The 20,414-nt window shown below is 39.1% G+C and overlaps 1 long non-coding RNA gene across 8 annotated transcripts in view; it reads right to left on the reverse strand.

The window, feature by feature from the left end:
• Window positions 1–20,414, reverse strand: part of LOC147341458 (uncharacterized) — a 189,644-nt gene that overhangs the window by 71,234 nt on the left and 97,996 nt on the right. For all 8 annotated transcript variants that reach the window (XR_015159445.1, XR_015159443.1, XR_015159444.1 and 5 more), the window contains one exon: window positions 17,662–17,830. This is a non-coding gene — a long non-coding RNA (uncharacterized LOC147341458). The remainder of the gene's footprint in view (window positions 1–17,661; window positions 17,831–20,414) is intronic.

Raw genomic sequence — 20,414 nt, forward strand, 5'->3', positions numbered from 1 at the left:
AACAGAAAGAATAAAATACTTAGGAATATATCACCCTAAGGAAACTAAAGACCTATATATAGAAAACTATAAAACACTGGTGAAAGAAATCAAAGAGGACACTAATAGATCGAGAAATATACTATGTTCATGAATCAGAAGAATCAATAAAGTGAAAATGAGTATACTACCCAAAGCAATCTATAGATTCAATGCAATCCCTATCAAGCTACCTACGGTATTTTTCACAGAGCTAGAACAAATAATTTCACAATTTGTATGAAAATGCAAAAAACCTCGAATAGCCAAAGCAATCTTGAGAAAGAAGTATGGAACTGGAGGAATCAATCTGCCTGACTTCAGGCTCTACTACAAAGCCACAGTCATCAACACAGTATGGTACTGGCACAAAGACAGAAATATAGATCAATTGAACAAAATAGAAAGCCCAGAGATAATTCCATGCACCTATGGACACCTTATCTTTGACAAAGGAGGCAAGAATATACAATTGAGAAAAGACAATCTCTTTAACAAGTGGTCCTGGGAAAACTGGTCAACCACTGTAAAAGAATGAAACTAGAACACTTTCTAACACCATACACAAAAATAAACTAAAAATGGATTAAAGATCTAAACGTAAGACCAGAAACTATAAAACTCCTAGAGGAGAACATAGGCAAAACACTCCCAACATAAATCACAGCAGGATCCTCTATGACCTACCTCCCAGAATACTGGAAATAAAAGCAAAAATAAACAAATGGGACCTAATTAAACTTAAAAGCTTTTGCAACACAAATGAAACTATAAGCAAGGTGAAAAGACAGCCTTAAGAATGGGAGAAAATAATAGCAAATGAAGCAACTGACAAAGAACTAATCTCAAAAATATACAAGCAACTCCGGCAGCTCAATTCCATAAAAATAAACAACCCAATCAAAAAATGGGCCAAAAACTAAACAAACATTTCTCCAATGAAGAAATACAGATGGCTAACAAACACATGCAAAAATGCTCAACATCACTCATTATCAGAGAAATGCAAATCAAAACCACTATGAGGTACCATTTCATGCCAGTCAGAATGGCTGCTTTCCAAAAGTCTCAAAGCAATAAATGCTGGAGAGGGTGTGGAGAAAAGGGAACCCTCTTACACTGTTGGTGGGAATGCAAACTAGTACAGCCACTATGGAGAACAGTGTGGAGATTCCTTAAAAAACTGGAAATAGAACTGCCTTATGACCCAGCAATCCCACTGCTGGGCATACACACCAAGGAAACCAGAATTGAAAGAGACACGTGTACCACAATGTTCATAGCAGCACCGTTTACAATCGCCAGGACATTGAAGCAACCTAGATGTCCATCAGCAGATGAATGGGTAAGAAAGGTGTGGTACATATACACAATGGAGTATTACTCAGCCATTAAAAATAATACATTTGAATCAGTTCTAATGAGGTGGATAAAACTGGAGCCTATTATACAGAGTGAAGTAAGCCAGAAAGAAAAACACCAATATAGTATACTAACACATATATATGGAATTTAGAAAAATGGTAACAATAACCCTCTATGAGAGACAGCAAAAGAGACAAAGATGTATAGAATAGTCTGTTGGACTCTGTGGGTGAAGGAGACGGTGGGATGATTTGGGAGAATAGCATTGAAACATGTATAATATCATATAAGAAACGAATCGCCAGTTCAGGTTCAATGCATAATACAGGATGCTTGGGGCTGGTGCACTGGGATGACCCAGAGGGATGGTACGGAGAGGGAGGTGGGAGGGGGTTTCAGGATGGGGATCACGTGTATACCCGTGGTGGATTCATGTTGATGTATGGCAAAGCAAATACAATATCGTAAAGTAATTAGCCTCCAATTAAAATAAATAAATTGATATTAAAAAATAAATAAAAATTGTGAGTCACTATGTTGTACAGATGAAAATTATATAATACTATAAATTTATTATACCTCAACACCAAAAAACCCAAGTTCCCAACCTCCCAGTCAATCATGCCAATTTCAGCACTGCTTCTTCTAACTCTCTATAAAACTCACTCTTCCCAAAAGGTTTTGGGAAGACTCAGTTCAGTTCAGTTGCTCAGTCGTGTCCGACTCTTTGTGACCCCATGAATCACAGCACACCAGGCCTCCCTATCCATCAACAACTCCAGAGTCCACCCAAACCCATATCCATTGAGTCGGTGATGCGATCCAAACATCTCACCCTCTATCGTCTCCTTCTCCGCCCACCCTCAATCTTTCCCAGCATCAGGGTCTTTTCTAATGAGTCAGCTCTCCACATCAGGTAGCCAAAGTATTGGAGTTTCAGCTTCAACATCAGTCCCTCCAATGAACACCCACGACTGATTTCCTTTAGGATGGACTGATTGGATCTCCTTGTAGTCCAAGGGACTCTCAAGAGTCTTCTCCAAAACCACAGTTCAAAAGTATCAACTCTTCAGCACTCAGATTTCTTTGTAGTCCAACTCTCACATCCATATATGACTACTGGAAAAACCATAGCCTTGACTAGATGGACCTTTGTTGACAAAGTAACGTCTCTGCTTTTCAATATGCTGTCTCAGTTCAGTTGAGTTCAGTTCAGTCACTCAGTCGTGTCTAACTCTTTGAGACCCCACGAATCGCAGCATGCCAGGCCTCCCTGTCCATCACCATCTCCCGGAGTTCACTCAGACTCACGTCCATTGAGTCAGTGATGTCATCCAGCCATCTCATCCTCTGTCTTCCCCTTCTCCTCCTGCCCCCAATCTCTCCCAGCATCAGAGTCTTTTCCAATGAGTCAACTCTTCGCATGAGGTGGCCAAAGTACTGGAGTTTCAGCTTTGGCATCATTCCTTCCAAAGAAATCCCAGGGCTGATCTCCTTCAGAATGGACTGGTTGGATCTCCTTGCAGTCCAAGGGACTCTCAAGAGTCTTCTCTAACACTACAGTTCAAAAGCATCAATTCTTCAGTGCTCAGCTTTCTTCACAGTCCAACTCTCACATCCATACATGACCACAGGAAAAACCATAGCCTTGACTAGACGGACCTTTGTTGGCAAAGTAATGTCTCTGCTTTTCAATATGTTATCTAGGTTGGTCATAACTTTCCTTCCAAGGAGTAAGTGTCTTTTAATTTCATGGCTGCAGTCACCATCTGCAGTGATTTTGGAGCCCAGAAAAGAGCCAGCCATCCTGGAATGTGAAGTCATGTGGGCCTTAGAACACATCACTACGAACAAAGCTAGTGGAGGTGATGGAATTCCAGTTGAGCTATTTCAAATCCTCAACTGTAATGTGAAATGTGAAATCTCAAATGTGAAAGATGATGCTGTGAATGCGCTGCACTCAATATGCCAGCAAATTTTGGAAACTCAGCAGTGGCCACAGGACTGGAAAAGGTCAGTTTTCATTCCAATCCCAAAGAAAGGCAATGCCAAAGAATGCTCAAACTACCGCACAATTGCACTCATCTCACACACTAGTAAAGTAATGCTCAAAATTCTCCAAGCTAGGCTTCAGCAATATGCTGTCTAGGTTGGTCATAACTTTCCTTCCAAGGAGCAAGCATCTTTTAATTTCCTAGCTGCAATCACCATCTGCAGTGATTTTGGAGCCCAGAAAAATAAAGTCAGCTACTGTTTCCACTGTTTCCCCATATATTTGCCATGAAGTGATGGGACCAGATGCCATGATCTTAGTTTTTTGAATGTTGAGCTTTAAGCTAACTTTTTCACTCTCGTCTTTCACTTTCACCAAGAGCCTCTTTAGTTCTTCTTCACTTTCTGCCATAAGGGCCCTGTCATCTGCATATCTGAGGTTATTGATATTTCTCCTGGCAACCCTGATTCCAGCTTGTGCTTCCTCCTGTTTGTAAGGCACTGTACTCCCTTAATCCATGGGCTATTTTTCCTTGAATAAGGGATATCAAACTCATTACTAGTTTTTAGTCATTTGACAGTTTTGGCAATGAGATAGGACCCAAAGACAGCTGCTGGCAATCTGGGTACAGCTCCTAGATGCAAATAGATAAAGATACACATGGAATCCTTTTGGTTCACTGCATCTTGGGCTACTCTCCAGGATTACTAGTAAGTGTCTTTCAGGTCAATCACCACATATTTTGCATTCTGAGCTCTTCGAATTCGTTCTAATCCTTCCAGGTGAAATACTGGGGTATGAGAGACTTCAGATTTTTCACGAGACATAACTGCGCCACAGCATTTGTGTTTGTGGTAAATTAGGTCCTGACAGCTCTCAGGAACTGTGCACAGGAAGCCAGAAACGTAAATCTGGTTGAATTAAGGAGGATTATTTCAACAAGGGAAAATAATGGGTACAACTCATCTGAAGAAAGTCTTCCCTAGTGGCTCAGACAGTAAAGAGTCTGCTTGCAATGCAGGAGATCCAGGTTTGATCCCTGGGTTGGAAAGATCCCCTGGAGAAGGGAATGGCAACCCACTCCAGTGTTCTTGCTGGGAAAATCCCATGGATGGAAGATCCTGGTGGGCCCCAATCCATGGAGTTGCAAAGAGTCAGACACGACTGAGCGACTAACACACACAGCTGAAGAAAGTAAGATGGTAGCTGTTAGGGGATTCACAAAGTCTAGAGGTCAGTCCACACGGTATAAACTGCTAGGGAACTTGGAGAAATACATTAAGGCAAGAAATTCAAACTGCTTTGACCAGTGACACTTCACAATCTTAGCAGGCACAAGTCAGACTATTAGAAGCCATTAGGGCATCTACCAATATAAATAGTTCTTTACCTGAAAGAAATAATAGATCTATTCCTAACAGGAATCTCGGCAGCCAATGCTGCAAAATTGGTGGGTATGACTTTAGTACTTATATACTGTTAGAAGAAACAGATTAGGATGGGAGAGTAGGAGGACAGACAGAGAGCTCATGTACTCCCACAAACATATCAAAAATACATCCACATGTGGAAGAATTCTCACTGAAAACTAACTGGAAACTGGCAGAAGGACTCCAATATGACCAAGGTTTTAAGAAAGATACACACATAATCAGGTAGCATGAGAAAAAAAGTTACTGGGTTCATACCTTTGCCCCTGGGAGGGGTCTCAAAGGAAAAGACAGATCGAAAGGGGCAGACAGCCACACTGGGGAGTGAGTGGGTCAAGCTACAGACTGAGTGACTCAGTCCTCGAGTGCTATACATAGAAGACACCCCCCCCCTCCCCCGGGCAAACTGGAGAAATGCTGGGACAGGTAAAAACACTGGAAAGCCTAGACTCTACTCATGCAGGTGTTAGCCTGCCCCCAGGCAGGACTTCCTTGATGGCTCAGAGAATATAGAATCTGCCAGCAATGCAGGAGGCCCGGGTTTGACCCCTGGTGCAGGGAGGTCCTCTGGAAAAGGGAATGGCTACCCACTCCAGTATTCTTACATGGGAAATCCCATGGACAGAGGAGCCTGGCGGGCTACAGTCCATGGGGTTGTAAAGAGTTGGGCACAACTGAATGACTAACAGGCAGGACTGAGAGAGGTCTGCCCTAGTGGTTGCTAGGTTTCCCCACAACTGCTTCACCACACTGAGCTCCATTGCCCAAACCAAGTATACACCTTAGTCCTGATCACTCCAAGCTTTGGATGCAGGGCTTCCAGGACCTAGGAAAAGACTCAACCTTGGGAGGAAGAAGCAAGCAAATCCTGGAACAGAGCCCAGGTGGGGCAATGGTGGCCATAGCTGGTGCTTACTCAAGTGGCACCCCAGAAGCAGCCTGAATTCTGATGGCAGCACGGCTTCTAGGTTTCCTGTGACAGCCTCACTCTCTGCCCCAGCCAAAGTTGAGCAAATTCAGTTCAGCTCAGTTTCTCAGTCATGTCTGACTCTTTGCAACCCCATGGACTGCAGCATGCCAGGCTTCCCTGTCCATCACCAACTCCCGAAGCCTATTCAAATTCATGTCCATCACATCAGTGATACTATCCAACCATCTCATCCTCTGCTGTCCCCTTCTCCTCCTGCCTTCAATTTTTCCCAGCATCAGGATCTTTTCCAGTGAGTCAGTTATTTGAATCAGATGGCCAAAGTATTGGAGTTTCAGCTTCAGCATCAGTCCTTCCAATGAATATTGAGGACTGATTTCCTTTAGGATGGACTGGTTGTATCTCCTTGCTGTCCAAGGGACTCTCAAGAGTCTTCTCCAACACCACAGTTCAAAAGCACCAATTCTTCGGCACTCAGCTTTCTTTATAGTCCAACTGTCACATTCATACGTGACTACTGGAAAAACATGACTAGATGGACCTTTGTTGGTAAAGTAATATCTCTGTTTTTTAATATGCTGTCTAAGTTGTTCATAACTTTTCTTCCACTCACTATTCACTCCATGCCACAGTAAAGCACTATATCTGGGGTGGTCACCATCAGGGAAAAGACACAACATGGGCCACATCTGATTGGAGCCACAGATGCCAAATTGGCCACCTGATGGGAACAGCTGGCTCATTGGAAAAGACCCTGATGCTGGGAAAGATTGAAGGCAGGAGGAGCATGGAGCAAGGGAGGATGAGACGATTGGATGACATTACCAACTCAATGGACATGAGTTTGAGCAAACTCCGGGAAATGGTGATGGGCAGGGAAGCCTGGTGAGCTGCAGTCCATGGGGTTGCAAAGAGTCGGACATGACTGAGTGACTGAACAACAACAGATGCTGACACAGGCAGAGGATCAGATCTATGCAAGCATAGGATTCCTACTTGCTTGTTCCCCTTCTTCAGAGCAAAAGTCCTGGTACAGAGACAAGGAAAAACACACATTAAAAGGAAACAGTGCCAGCTAGAGGTTGACACTGGGAGTTTCTGCTCCAATAACTTGGGATCAGACCTCACCCCTGACGGGGAGATGATGATGACTGAGCAGAAAGGAAGTCACACCTCACATCCTGCACAGGATCTAACTCCTCCATCTCCAGACCCACCGCCTACCACAGTGATAGCTGTCAGCACACTCTGAGGAAAGATGTGACTGTCTTCCACATTAAATAGAAACAAAAAGAAGAAACGAACAGAGAAGAATGAAAAGAACAACTGGAAAACAATAAAACGGCGATAAGTACATACTTATCAGTAACTACTTTAAATGTCAATAGACTAAATGTTCCAATCAAAAGACAGAGGGAAGCTGATTAAAATAAAAATGGGAAAAGCACAAACACATCAAGCCAAAATAGTATGTTGCAAGAAAAAAGAGGGGAGGGGGTCAATGATGAAATCACAGAGGAAATCAGAAAATATTTTAAGCCAAATGAAAATGGAAATATAACTTTCAAAAAAAAATCAATGAAACCAAGAGCTGCATTTTTGGAAAGATAAACATGCACACACACACACACACACACACTCTTTCTTTATCCATTCATCTATCGATGGACATAAAGGTTGCTTCCATGTCTTGGCTACTGTAAAGAGCATTGCAATGAACATTGGCATGCATGTACCTTTTCAAATTATGGATTCCTCTGGATATATGCCCAAGAGTGGGGTTACAAAATCATATGGCAGCTCTAGTTCTAGTTTTTTAAGGAACCACCATACTGTTCTCCATAATGGCTATACTAGTTTACATTCCGACCAACACTGTAGGAGGGTTCCCTTTTCTCCACACCCTCTCCAGCATTTATGCTTTGTAGACATTTAGATGATGGTCATTCTGACCAGTGTGAGGTGATATCTCCTTGTTGTTTTCATTAACATTTCCAAAGAGTTAGCCAAGTTGTGAAAGCAAAGGAAAAGTTCATGAAGGAAATTAAAAGTGCTACTTCAATGAAAATATGAGTGATAGGAAAGAAAAATAGCCCAATTACTGATATAAAGACAGTTTTATTTGTCTGGATAAAAGATCAAACCAGCCACAACATTCCCTTAAGCCAAAGCCCAATCTAGAGCAAGGTCCTAACTGTTCAATTACATGATGGCTGTGAGAAATGAGGAAGCTGCAGAAGAAAAGTTTTAAACTAGCAGAGGTTGGTTCATAGGGTTTAAGGAAAGAAGCAATTCCCATCACATAAAAGTGCAAGGTGAAACAGCAAGTGCTGATGTAGAAGCTTCAGAAAGTTATCCAAAAGATCTAGCTAAGATAATTAACGAAGGTGGCTACACTAAACAGATTTTCAGTGGAGACAAAACAGCCTTCTATTGGAAGAAAATGCCATCTAGGATTTTCACAGCTCAAGAGGAGTAGTCAACACCTTTCTTAGAAGCTTCAAAAGACAGGCTGACTCTCTTGTTAGGGGCCAGTGGAGCTGGTGACTTTAGGTTGAAGCCAATGCTCATTTACCATTCTGAATCCTAGGGCCCTTAAGAGTTATGCTAAATCTACTCTGCCTGTGATTTAGAAATGGAAGAAAAAGCTGGGACAGCAGAACATCTATTGACAACATGGCTTAGTGAATATTTTAAGCCCACTGTTGAGACCTACAGATAAGAAAAAAAAATGATTCCTTTCAAAAATATTACTGATCATTGACAATGCATGTGGTCACCCAAGATCTCTGATGGAGGTGGACAAAGAGATTAATGTTCTTTACATGCCTGGAATACAACATCCATTCTGCAGCCCGTGGATCAGGAAGTCATTTTGATTTTCAAGTCTTGTTATTTAAGAAATATATTTCATAAATGCTATAGCTGCCATAGATAGGGATTACTCTCATAGATCTGGGCAAAGTAAATTGAAAATCTTCTGGAAATCATTCATCATCCTAGATGCCATTAGGAACCCTTGTGATTCACAGGAAGAGGTCAAAATATCACCATTAACAGGAGTTTGCAAAAAGTTGATTCCAGCCCCCATGATTGACTTTGAGGGGTTCAAAACTTCAGTGGAGGAGGTTAACTGCAGTGGTGTGGAAATAACACGAGAATTAGAATCAGAAGTGGAGCCTGAAGATATGAATTAATTGCTGCAATCTCATACAACCTGAATGAATGAGGAATTGCTTCTTATGGATGAGCAAAGAAAATCATTTCTTGAGACTGTATTTACACCTGATGAGGATGTTGTGAAGACTGTGGAAATGACAACAAAGGATTTATAATGTTACAAAAACTTAGTTGACAAAGCAGTAGCAGTGTTTGAGAAGGTTGACCCCCATTCTGAAAGAAGTTCTACTGTGGGTAAAATGCTATTAAACAGCATTGTGTTCTACAGACAAATCATTTGTGAAAGGAGGAGACAATCATGAAGCAAACTTCATTGTTGTCTCAAGACATTGCCACAGCCACTCCAACCACTAGCAATAGCCATCCTGATCAGTCAGTAGCCATCAACATCAAGGCAAGACATGCTACCAGCAAAAAGATTAAGATTCCCTGAAGGCTCAGATGATGGCTAGCATTTTTTATTTTAGCAATAAAATCATTTTTAAAATTAATTGATATGCATTGTTTTTTAAGACATAATGCTATCCACACTTAAAAGACTACAGTAAACATAACTTTTATATGCACTGGGAAACCCTTGCTTTATTGTGGTGATCCGGAAGTGAATGCACAGTATCTTCAAGGTATGCCTGTATTTTTTCATGGCATATTTTTGTAGATCTTTTGCTGATTCCTCATTAGCAATTATTTATCTTCAAATAAACCAAGTTATCTATGGACGAGCAGTTTACAGGGGTTTGTGCGGCAAAGGGGCTAGTATAGTATTCTTTTACTTATGACACAGAGTTGTGTGTGTTATTGAAATCTCTACTTCTCCCCAACCAGCCATAGACTACTTCCTGTTCAATACTTCAATAAGCCTCAGCCGGGCTTCCCTAGTGGCTCAGACAATAAATAATCTGTCTGCAATTCAGGAACCCAGGTTCGATCCCTGGGTCGGGAAGATCCCCTGGAGCAGGGCATGTCAACCCACTCCAGTACTTTTACCTGGAGAATCCCATGGACAGAGGAACCTGGCGGGCTATAGTCCATAGGGTCACAAAGAGTTGGACACAACTGAGTGACTAACACGTTCACTTTCAAGCTTCCTTTTATTATTATCATTATTAACAATGTTGTGTGGCCCATGGGATATCAGTTCCCCAACCAGGGACTGAACCTAGGCCATAGCAGTGAAAGCTCAGAATCCTAACCACTAGGCTACCAGGGAACTCCCAAGCCTGGATCCTTTCAGTGCCTCATGGAATACAAGAAATACGCAGAGGTAACTCTGTTAACGACCATGCTTGCCTTTCTAAACAAGAGATTGACAAATTTAGCAATACCACTTTGAAATTCATAGCTGCAGACTCTTTCTACATGTGTTTCTTGATATCCTCTGAGTTTTCAGTATTTGGCCAGTTTTCCCCATATATCGTGGCACAGAGTTATAGAAGACATCTAATTTTACTAAAAATTGCAGGTTTTTTGTTTGATGAGAATAGTTTTGGCATGGATTTTTACAGCATTAGCCATTCTTTTATTTCTTCTAAAACTAGATGTCTAGAAGGCTCACCTTGTTTCCATTGTGCAACTGCAATACTTTAGAGAGTTCATTAACTCCCCTCCACAATTTAAAAATAATTCTCATTTGTCTCTTTATATATTATAATAAATATTAAATAACTCATTTAATTTAGGAATTTATTTTATTATTTTAATGTTCAGATTTTTTTAACATGCTAGAAACCATTTGTCAAATATGTTTCCTTCCAATAAGAGTTTTAGCTATATCATTAAAATTCCAGCTTACACAAACTTACATATGTATCCTCAGTTCATCAAGAAATGTGAAGTCTTGCAAATCACAAGTGACCTTTTCAATACTATAGATGACTTTTGCAGTATCAGCTACAGACCCTGCTTTAGTTTCTTTCTTAATATGGTCATTCAGAATAGTCTAAATGTCTGTCATCTACAAGTTTATAATGAACTCTGTGTGCTAAACACTGTGTCAAATCAGTTCATTAGCAGCTTTGCCAGTCATTTTCTCTTTTCATTGTTTCTTCCCATCACGGCTACCAGCTATGGCCTAATTCCAAAATGCCATCTAACAATATAAAATAGCTTGGAATGATGAGATTTTTAACAGATTAAAGATTTTCCTTTAATATTCTAGATGTAATCCTACTGCCAGTAACTATGGAGTCCACTACTTATATGACTATGAAAATGTCTGTGTTATTATATTAATCAATAGATAGGTAGAAATACATAGTGTGATCAGTACAGATAAATAAGATATGTATGTTCATGCATACATGAATGCATGAAAATAAAGCATGAAAATGAAGCATGCTTTCATGAAACATAAAAATAAACATCAAGCTCATAACTTTATAACTGTCTGCATAGTCAAAGCTATCTTCCCAGGTGGCACTAGTGGTAAAGAACACAGCCTGCCAATCTGGGAGACATAATAGACATGGGTTCGGTCCCTGGGTCAGAATGATCACCTGGAGGAACGCATGGCAACCCACTTCAGTATTCTTGCCTGGAGAATCCCATGGGCAGAGGAGCCTGGCGGGTTATGGTCCATATGGTCACAAAGAGTCGGACATGACTGAAGCGAACCTATGTATTTTTCTTATGGAAATGTTTGCCTTAAGCTATGTTAGTGGAGAGTGAAAAAGTTGGCTTAAAGCTCAACATTCAGAAAACGAAGATCATGGCATCTGGTCCCATCACTTCATGGCAAATAGATGGGGAAACAGTGGAAACAGTGTCAGACTTTATTTCTCTGGGCTCCAAAATCACTACAGATGGTGACTACAGCCATGAAATTAAAAGACACTCACTCCTTGGAAGGAAAGTTATGACCAACCTAGATAGCATATTCAAAAGCAGAGACATTACTTTGCCAACAAAGGTCCATCTAGTCAAGGCTATGGTTTTTCCTGTCGTCATGTATGTATGTGAGAGTTGGACTGTTAAGAAGGCTGAGCACCAAAGAATTGATGCTTTTGAACTGTGGTGTTGGAGAAGACTCTTGAGAGTCCCTTGGACTGCAAGGAGATCCAACCAGTCCATTCTGAAGAAGATCAGCCCTGGGATTTCTTTGGAAGGAATGATGCTAAAGCTGAAACTCCAGTACTTTGACCACCTCATGTGAAGTGTTGACTCATTGGAAAAGACTCTGATGCTGGGAGAGATTGGGGGCAGGAGGAGAAGGGGACTACAGAGGATAAGATGGCTGGATGGCATCATTGACTCAATGGATGTGAATCTGGGTGAACTCCGGGAGTTGGTGATGGACAGAGAGGCCTGACATGCAGCAATTCATGGGGTCACAAAGTGTCGGACATGCCTGAGTGACTGAACTGAACTGAAAGTCAAACATTTTTAACACACTATTTATAGTGACTACATTGTGTATACAGACATGTTGTTTGTTAAGTGAGTTGATCTCATGTAACACCAGAAGCTCGAGGAGTTAGTCTATAACCTTTACATCAGATTTCAAAGAAGCAAAGAATTTGGACTTAACATCAGTACCAGATTTGATGTATATTTATATTTAAGTACTGTTTACCTATGATATCAAACATGAAATGTTGCTGCCAAGAAGTTGGAGACTGCAGTGCTGGGAGGCTCACATACTAGGCTGTTATTTAAAAACAGATCTTCCTTTTCCATAGAATTTTCATGTAAGTGGTGATCCAGAAGGGTGTGTGTGTGTGTGTGTGTGTGTATATATATATATATATATATATATTTTTTTTTTTTTTTACTCTTGCCTTCTAGCTTTAAATAAGAGGGGGAAAAGTACCCAAGCACACACCCATGGAAGTGACTTATGTCTTGGGATAAGGCTGGGAAAGAAAAGAAGTATGCTCTGAATATTACGTTTATGAATTTGTCTGGATGTCATCCAAAATCATTGAAAAGAGCAAACAGACCTACATGCCAAATCCCAGAGTTATGTTCAAGTTGTTCAGCATACATTCCAGACTGAGAATCAATGTTACAAACAGCTACAACTGCCAGCAGATTTGAGAATAACTTGAAAACATGACATTTTGGATTTTAGAAATATTTTTCATGGCAATAGAGATGGTAAAACACATACATTTATGTAGCACACAATTTTGTCTTCTGTCAGTAATTGCTGGCTTGGGCCTCTGAGATGTCTCTATCAATCCTTGGAAACTAAAGTTAGAAGTGAGCCTTTGATGGGGGAGCAAAATTTCCATCTGTATTTTAAGTATCTAAATATTCTAAGTGCATTATTTCTGACACAGTAACAGTGACTTTTTTTTAATTAAACACTTTATTTTGAGGTAATTGTAGACTCACATGCAATTATAAGAAATAATATGGAGAGAACCTATGTATCATTTAATCAGTTTCTCCCAATGGCAACATCTTGGAAAACTACAGTACAGTATCACAACCAGGATACACATTGATATTGACACAATCAACACACAAAACAATCCCCTTACCACAAGGATCTTTGAGTTGCCTTATTATAGCTATACTTACTTTATTTCGTCCCACCCTGCTCCTAACCTTTGGAAACCTCTAATCTGTCCTCCATTTCTGTGATTTTGTCATTTCCAATTGCTTTTAGGAAATATTCTTTATTGGTTTCTCCTTCCTATCTTTCAGTCCTTTTTCTGTTACTTTTATGCAGATATCTTTCAACTAAAATACTGGAGGTTCAGTATAAGCTCCCCCTTTTCAAAGTAAATAAATGCCCAGGGAATGTAAACCAAGTGTAGGCAGAATGATCAAAAGTTTAACTGTTTATTGAGTATCATATGCAGGATACTGTTCTAGGCATTAGAGGACATAGTGAAGAAGACAGACAAGTTCCAGTTCATGTGAAACTTACATCCTAATAGGAAAAAGGCACAATAAATAAATTTTAATATAGATCAGTGGAACAGGACAGTAAGCCCAGAAATAAACCCATGTACTTATGGTCATGGACTGCAAGGAGATCCAACCAGTCCATCCTAAAGGAGATCAGTCCTGGGTGTTCACTGGAAGGACTGATGTTGAAGCTGAAACTCCAATACTTTGGCTACCTGATGCGAAGAGCTGATTCATTTGAAAAGACCCTGATGCTGGGAAAGATTGAGGGCAGAAGGAGAAGGGGACAACAGAGGATGAGATGGTTAGATGGCATTACGTGGGTTTGGGTGGACTCTGGGAGTTGGTGATGGACAGGGAGGCCTGGCGTGCTGCAGTTCATGGGGTCGCAAAGAGTCAGATATGACTGAGCGGCTGAACTGAACTTACGGTCAATTACTCTATACAAAGGGGGCAAGAATATACAATGGAGAAAAGACAGTCTCTTCAATAAGTACTGCTGGGAAAACTGGATAGTTACATGTAAGAGAATGAAATTAGAACGCTCCATAACACCTTACACAAAAAATAAACTCTAAGTGGATTAAAGACCTAAATATAAGGCCAGATACTATAAAACTCTTAGAGGAAAAGATAGGCAGAACTCTCTGTGACATGAAACATATTAGTAAGCTCTTTTTTGATCCACCTCTAGGGTAATGAAAATAAAAACAAAAACAAATGGGACCTAACTAAACTTAAAAGCTTCTGCACAGAAAAGGAAACCATAGACAAAACAAAAATGCAATCCACAAAATGGGAGAAAATATTTACAGGCAAAGCAGCTAACAAGGGATTACTCTCCAAAATATAAAAGCAGCTCAATATTAAAAAAAAAAATTGATGGGCAGAAGATCTGAGACATTTCTCCAAAGAAAACATAAAGATGGCCAAAGAGCACATGAGAAGATGGTCAACACCATTAATTATCAGAGAAATGCAAATCAAAACTACAATGAGGTATCACCTCACACCAGTCAAAATAACCATCATCACAAGGGGTGGGATGGGGGTGGGGTGGGAGCGCTGGGGTGGGGTTGGAGGAAGGCTCAAGAGGGAGGGGATATATGTATACTTATGGCTGATTCTCATAGTTGTAACAACAAAACTGACACAACACTGTAAACAATTATCATCCAATTAAAGATCTGAGGGATCTTCCGGACTCAGGAATCAAACCCAGGTCTCCCACATTTCAGGCAGATTCTTTACTGTCTGAACCATCAGGGAAACCCCTTATAATGTTGGTGTAAATGTAAATTGGTATAACCACTATGGGGAGCAGTACAGAGGTTCTTTTAAAAAATAAAATGAAAACTACCATATGGTACAGAAATCTCACTCCTAGGCATACACCCAGAGAAAACCATAATATGAAAGGTATGCACCCCAATGTTCACTGAAGCACTGTTTACAATAGCCAGGTCATGGGAGCAACCTAAACGTCCATCAATAGATGAATCAATAAAGAAGAGGTTTTATACATACACACACACACACACACACACACATACACACACACTGGAATACTATTCAGCCATTAAAAAGAATGAAATAATGCCATTTGCAGCAACATAGCTGGACCTAGAGATTATCATACTAGTGAAGTAAGTCAGACAGAGAAAGGTATCAAACATATGATATAACTCTTATGTGGATATAACTCTTATGAGTGATATGATAGATAATGATATAAATGAACAGATTTACAAAACAGACTTACAGATATTGAAAAGAAACTTATGGTTACTAAAAAGGAAACATTTGTGGAGGGGGAGGGAATATTCAGGAGCTTTGGATGAACATACATACACTACTGCATTTAAGATAGATGACCAACAAGGACCTACAGTATAGCACAGGGAACTCTAGTCAGTGTTCTGTGATAACCTATGTAAGAAAAGAATCTGAAGAAGAATATATGTATATGTATAACTGAATCACTTGGCTGTATACCTGAAACTTACACACCGGAAATCAACTACATTCCAATAAAATTAAAATTAAAAAAATAGCAAAAGAACTTAAAAAATGATTAAATGTACAAACTTTAAAGTCTTTACCCTTATGTGATATTTCTCAGTTACATGTTCATGTGTGTATATATATGCAATGGAAAATAATCTGCTAGGCTATACACTCTATGAAGGCAAATACCTTATTTGTCTTGTTTGCTTTTTGATTTAAATAAAATGATGACTGCAATGTAGTAGTTCATTATTTGTTCAACCACACTAGTTATAGTGAGCCCATACTGTAGTCATAGGCATGGTTCTAGGTACTGAGAATACAGCAGTAATCAGACAAAACTCCCTGCCCTCACAGAGCTTTGTGAATTCCAAAGGTAGTTGGCACCAAACAGGTTTTCAATAACCTGTCAACTGCTGCTATTGCTACTGTCATTATTTGTACTATTTGTAACATTTACTTCAGCTGATTCACAGATGTAATTATTGCAGTAACTCCAGAACCCAAGGACAGATGTGTGAGAAAATTCAGTGTACAATGTTGGAAATGGTAAAGTTAATATTTTATGATCTTTCCTCCCATAACCACAAGAGATGTTTTGACCTTCCTCCTGGTGACCAGTATTGTAGCCTTTCTTTTCCCAGCAGAGATGCCTAGTCTGATTATCATGCCAATGTTTGTTCTGAGCATGCCATGAGAGTGTATATAGGTTGTCATTCAAATACAGCAGAGTGCTACAGCTAGCATTGTAGAAAACAACACAAAACAAAAACAACTTGATTTATAATACATCTTTTTTTTTTTATTAAGTTACCTTTCTATTTGCTTTTAGAGATAGAACATACATTTTTCTTTGCATTTCTAAATATCTTCTAGATTGATTTTTGGGGTGTGTGATTGAGTGGATAAAGCATAGAAATTTATAGAGTGCCCAATTTTGTCTTACAGTAGACAAAATTTACAGTAGACAGAATTGTGTATTCTATAAACTTATATGTAGTTGCTGACATAAGACATAATAAATTCAATTATTATGACATAATACAATCCCCAAAGATTCCCAAATTTGAGAATTGGACTGGTACAAAGAGCACCTATCAAGGATATTTGATTGAACACATATAATAGCAAGTTGCCACTTAATACCAACACGGTTAGACATACCTCCAGGGGTGGTTTGAGGCTGTCTGTTCTTCTTTTGATGAAATGACAGTGCTTTCATCTAATAACACCTCCACCTCCAAGAGTGATATGTAATATTATTTTGTACATAAATGGGCACTCTCATCTGAGACTTTTCTCTCCTGACCCTGCTCATCCTATCTCCTCTGTTTAGGTGTTAGTTGTTTGCAGAAGTATTGTTTGAGGATTTTTCTCTCTTTTTAACCTCTCTTCTGGTGGGGACAGAAAGATTTAAGGATCAAATGTAACCTCAGGGGTAGCCCAAGCTTTCCTTTGACTGAAAGGCAGAATTCAAAGCAGAACCCAGGCTGATAGGATGACATTTCTAACTGTTTGAATTTCTGGTGGTTTATTCTATACAGATGTAAATTTAACATTATCTGGCCTTTAAAGGAAGAGCACACAAGAGCAGGACAAGACCAAACCAAAAATAGCAAAGAGAAACAGACTTCTGTGGAAATGTCTGACATTAGTAACAAAGTGTTTCATTACGATGCTATCCTAATCTTGGTACTCACCTTATGCCTAGAACCATACTAAAAAACCCTTATCTAAAATATCTGCTTCCACTGTTTCTCAAGAGATTGTCTCTTCTCATTCTATCAGTCCATCTTGTACATTTCCCTGGAATTATCTTCCTTTTTGCCTGTCATCAAGTTACTGTAAAAACAAATAAAAGCAAAAAGAAAATTAACACCTACCTTGGCTACTCAATCTGAGTTGGAGTCCTGGAGTCTGTAGTTTTAAAGCTTCCAGGTCATTCTGAGGTATAGCAAGATTGAGGAATTGCTGGAATGTAAGTAAAGTTCAAAGTCTTTGATTTCACATCCAAAGTCCAACTTCATCTGACCTTAATGTTATTATATTTACCTGAAAATACATTTTAAAATATATTTTAAAAAACAGTAAACTTCATTAATTTTAAAATCTTCTAACTGACTTGAGTGTGAAAAAAGATTTCTTTTTACTTATCCTCAACAAGACTTTCATGCAAGTCTGGTAGGATATAAAATGCTAAACTATCAATTTTCTAACAACTCAACTTTAAAAGGCAGTTTGTTTTTTTCCTTGGAATTCTAGAAGGCCTTTGGCAATAGCTCTGTATATAAAAGAAAAGAATTGAAACAATGCAATAAATGATATTACTGCAAGTAAAATCTTCATTATTGGGCTACTTAAGACAGACTATTTGCTAAAATATGAATCTATTTTGAGCATGTTTGATGGTTTATTCAAAATACTTACTGCAACAGTGAGGCTTGTTGTGAAAACCTCATTGCATTACTAAACCCAAATATATGTAAGCCAGTTCATTGTCTGTAGTCTAAAGGAAGACAAGGTGTTGACTGGAGTAAGTTATTCAAAATATTGATGGCATACAGAGAGCAAGTGATCTTAATTTATTCAAAATTTTGCTGAGTATTCAATTTCCTTATTAGTAAATTCTGAAGATAACAGAAATTTCTGATGTTTACCAATAATGCTTTCTTATTATTCTCTTTCAAATCTCAGGCCATTGCTGAAACATGAATTATTGATGGTTCATATTTTTTTTAAATTTTATATCACTTTGGCACACATAACTTAATGGTAATTGTGGCCCACAATCACACTGAATCTATATTCATGCTACATACGTGAGCTAAGCAACTCTTTAAAAGACAATTTTTTTTCTGAAATTAAAATGTCTGCTTCTATTTCTTCAACTGTAAAATGGGTACTGTATTAGTTATTAGTTGATGTGTAGAAATTACCACAAAACACAGCGGTTTAAGGCTTCCCTGGTGACTCAGTGATAAAGAAACCACATGCCAATGAAGGGGACACGGATTCAATCCCTGGTTGGGGAAGATCCTACATGCCAAGGAGCAAGTATGCCCATGTGCCACTATTGAGCCTGTGCTCTAGAGGGCGGGAGCTATAACTACTGAGCCCACATGCCACAACTACTGAAGCCTGCTCACCATAGAGCCTGTGCTGCGCAACAAGACACACCACTGCAATGAGAGGCACACACACAGCAACTAGAGAGTAGCCCCTGCTTGTCACAACTAGAGAAAGCTGGCACACCAATGAAGAACCCCGCACAATCAAAAAATCAATAAACAAATGTTCAAACAAAAAACAGTGGTTTAAAGCCACCAACATTTTTTTGTGTGAGTCAGGAATTTGGGAGCAGCTTAATTAGCTGGGTGCTTTTGGCCTAAAGATTTCTCATGAGGAGGTAACCAAGAGTGCTGGTTTCCTTGGGACTGTGGGGGTTCCCCAAATATGGAACTTTCTGTTGTAAATCTGAGACAATCTCTGGAAAACTAGAAACTAGAGGATGTAAGACTTTTAGTGTTAAAATCCAATAAGAATCTGGAAGACCTGATTTTATAATAACTAGCTTATTCTTAGGAATTCTCAAACTTTATATAGATTTCAGTGGTAGCAGAACCACTGAATCATTTCATCCTTCAATCATCTGGAATCATGCTCCATTACTTTTTCCTCTTCTTCCAAAAATTATGAAACAAATAAGCCCTAAATCAATCCCTCCTTTAAGTATGCTATCTCTTTGTACTGTATGAGCTCTAGGTAATACAAATAAAACCTCAAAGTGCTTGCAAATATCAAAAATCCTCCAGAAAAAAGTTATCAAAATTAGTTCTCTGCTAAATAATATATACCTTAACCTGCAAAGTGTAACTCCTGAAATGACCAAACAACATAGACTCTACAACAAGATTCCCATGGCTCCTTTGTCCTACAGAGTTTCCAAAATCTTACTTAGGAATACCGTATTTCAACTATCTGAAGAATAATAAATGGCAGAGGTATTCTTGGGTAAGACAAAGAAAACCTAAATTATGTAGGATAAATTAGGAGAATGAGGCAATTCAGTATGATATTACATATATTCCCATGACTATGTTTCTTTGGGATTATGTAATTTGGTTTTGTAATACTTTAGCCAATTAGGGATGAGGAAAGGTGTTTGAATATTACTTTAAAATCAACAAAATGACATATCACCAGTTAAATTACTAGTTTCCCAAATTGTGCCCTAAGGGGAAATGCATATTAGCTTGTACCCTAAGAACAGATAGTTTCAGGGGGAAACAAAAGAGATGGACCTCATTAGGATCAAAATACTATTGTCAGGGGTGGCATGGCGTGGTGGGAGTGGGAGGAAGGCTCTGTATGGTTAAAGCTGACTCACATTGTTGTACAGCATAAACCAGTACAACATTGTAAAGCAATTATCCTCCAATTGAAAAAAAAAAACAAACAAATAATATCATCAATACTTAATACCATTCTTGTACAACTGTATACACTTGCTAATGATTTATCGTTAGTTTCAGTGTTGTCTCTCATGCATTGGCTGCAATTACTTAGCTTTGACACTATATCTTACTAAAGCCATCTCTGCTGTCCTCAAATTAGGCATCAACTCTTTATTTGAAAG

Source organism: Bos grunniens, chromosome X, assembly GCF_055505025.1.
Source record: "Bos grunniens cultivar Pamir isolate PY7600 chromosome X, Bosgru_T2T1.0, whole genome shotgun sequence".
In the NCBI taxonomy this organism is placed as follows: domain Eukaryota; kingdom Metazoa; phylum Chordata; class Mammalia; order Artiodactyla; family Bovidae; genus Bos; species Bos grunniens.